The following is a 2,777-nucleotide window of genomic DNA, read 5'->3' on the forward strand; positions in this document are numbered from 1 at the left end:
CATAAAAGTGTATGGTCCAAAATGTAAACCATAATGTAAATCATTGACCATGGCTAGTAGCAATGCTTCAATATTTGTACATTAATTGTAACAAATATACCATCCACATGTAAAATGTTATTAAAGGGGAGAGGGGAAAAGGAGGATGTTGGGTATATGGGATTCCCCTATATTCTGTCCATTAAAGATAACATGAAAAAAATAAGACACTGGGAGAATATACTGAACAAAATGTCACTACATACAAGACAACAGATCTTACAGTGATGAATGACATAATGTCGAAAATATTTTTCATTACTTCAAATTTTTTCAATTGTATTTTATTTGTTAGTTTTAAAACTATCATTATTTTATTTTCATATTAATCTTATTTATTTTGTTGGTTTCATTTTTGAAGAAGTTTTGGATCACAGAAGAGTCACAACTGTGGCAAAGGAGGATCATTGGTACAGGGTGTCAGTGTGGGATGCGTGGGAAGAGGTTCATTTGGGGCATACCTATATATATAAGGCATAAGAATGTGTTCAAATATTCATGAGGCATTGTCACGGTGGGTGGAGATTCACACAATAACCAAAAGAACATCTAATTTCCATCCTGGGGAGATGTGCCACATTCTCTAATGGAACAAGAACCCTCAAGTACAGCGGCAGTGCCTAGTGAAGGAGGATGGACCATTGCGACAGGCCCTTGATATTGAGGACTGTATTCATGAACTTTTCATTTTGAAATTGAAACTTAGCCTAGTATTATAGGTTGCCTAAGTGTTATCTCCTGAGAGCCTCCTTGTTGCTCAAATGTAGCCTCTCTCTAAGCCAAACTCAGCATATAAATGTGTTACTGTCCCCCCAACATGGGGCATGACTCCCAGGACAAGCCTCCCTGGCACCAAGAGATTATTACCAGCAATGCATCTGGAAAAAGACCTTGACCAAAAGGGGAAAAGGATAAAAACAAATGAGTTTTTATAGTTTAGAGATTTCAAAGTGAGTCAGGAAGTCATTCCAGAGGTTATGCTTATGCATGTCTCAGCAGAATCACACTGACTGCCACAGTAAAGAGTGCCTCAAATAGCGGGGGTCCTGAGGGCTCTAGAGACATCCAGACACTATAGAAGAGTAGACAGCCCAGGAGTTTGGCACCCTGCCAGTGAGTCCTACTTTGGAATTTATGCTCCCCAGTGTGACAGTTAGACTCATTTGTGATTTCCCTACACATGGCTCTTCTGCCGCTTCTATGTGAACCTATAGTTGTACTAGAGTTGATAGGTAGATTTCAAACAGACTTAACTTTTTGGCCAGTCCATGTGCCAGCTGGGCCCTGAATCTCAAGAGATTTGCAACACCTACTCTCTAGTTCATTGAACTCACCCAGGACAACTAACAAGGAGATGATGATGGACAATGACCATCCCAAGGAACAGAGTCTACAACTACAAGCAAGATAGTCCCATCCATCTGCCCCATGGGATCTAAGCCCCCTCTCAATTAGAGGTGGAGTGGGCATCACCAACCCAGAATCTTCAGGATTGGGGAATGAACAATGGAGTAGAGTAGACTTACTGTTATTCTAGTATAGACTTATTGTTATTCTAACAATGGAATAACTTTCATCATTGATGTGTAGGCAGTGGCCACTGGAGTTTCTGAGGGGAGGAAGAGAGAGAAATATATGTAATATGTGGCATTTTGGGGACATTGGAATTGTCCTGAATGATGTTGCAATGATGGATACAGGCCATTATGTATTTTCTCATAACTTACAAAATTGTGTGGGAGAGAGTGTAAACTATAATCCATGTTGTGTGGCAGTGCTCCAAAATGTGTTCATAAATTGTAACAAATGTCCCACACTAATGAAGGATGCTGTTAATGTGGGTAAGTGTGGGAGGAGTAGGGAGTAGGGCATATGGGAATCCCCTAAACTTTTTATGTAACATTTATGTAATCGAAAGTATTTTTTTAAAATAAAAATTCAAAAAAATATTTTAAAAATTAATTTTACATTGTTTTTAAACCTGGTAAGTATACCCAAAAGACTATCATGTGAAACATTCCATTTTCAAAGGCAAAATGATGTCGAGTATATTCCAGGTTCCAGAAATGTTTGGCCTTATTTTTCTTTCCTTGCCTATCAAAAGTCATTGTTTAAAAACAAAAAGTCATTGTTGTTTTGTAGCAATTCAATGTCTGGGTTGAGTCAAAGGTGCTAAGTTTCAAGGTGGATGAAGAGTTAACAACATAGTTTTAAACATCTGAATACTGTCATTGCAAGGAAATGCTCAGAGACCTGTAATTACAGAAGTGCTCCCAAGTGCTGCCATAACAATTTTATTGCCAATACATGGTCTTTTTTACCTTCTTCACTAGGGAGGTAGGAAGGACTAGCAGGAAGTATTCAAGCAGCAAGTGGTCTAGCAGTTACAGGCACTATTTGCCTAATGACATTTTAAAATTGACTTCTTCACACCAGGAAACCCTTCTCCTTCCCCTTCCGCTTTCATGTTTCCCTGACACTGAGGAGAACACAGCTCTGGGTGAGCCAGGCAGGGCAGACAGTCAGGGTAGCAAGTGCCAAGGGAAGTTCTCAACATTTAGCCAATTCTTCTTACCATAATCTCTTATGGAACAGAAAGGAGGAGAAAATCTAGGGAGGGAAATTTTAGAGCTAAAGTTGGACTCACCTGTTCTTTGCCATGAAAAATATCCTTTTGGCTCACTTCTTAAATATTATTTTGTAACCATTTTTTTTTCACTCCTTATCACGAACATCTT

This window comes from Dasypus novemcinctus, chromosome 20 (assembly GCF_030445035.2).
Source record: "Dasypus novemcinctus isolate mDasNov1 chromosome 20, mDasNov1.1.hap2, whole genome shotgun sequence".
Classification (NCBI taxonomy): Eukaryota; Metazoa; Chordata; class Mammalia; order Cingulata; family Dasypodidae; genus Dasypus; species Dasypus novemcinctus.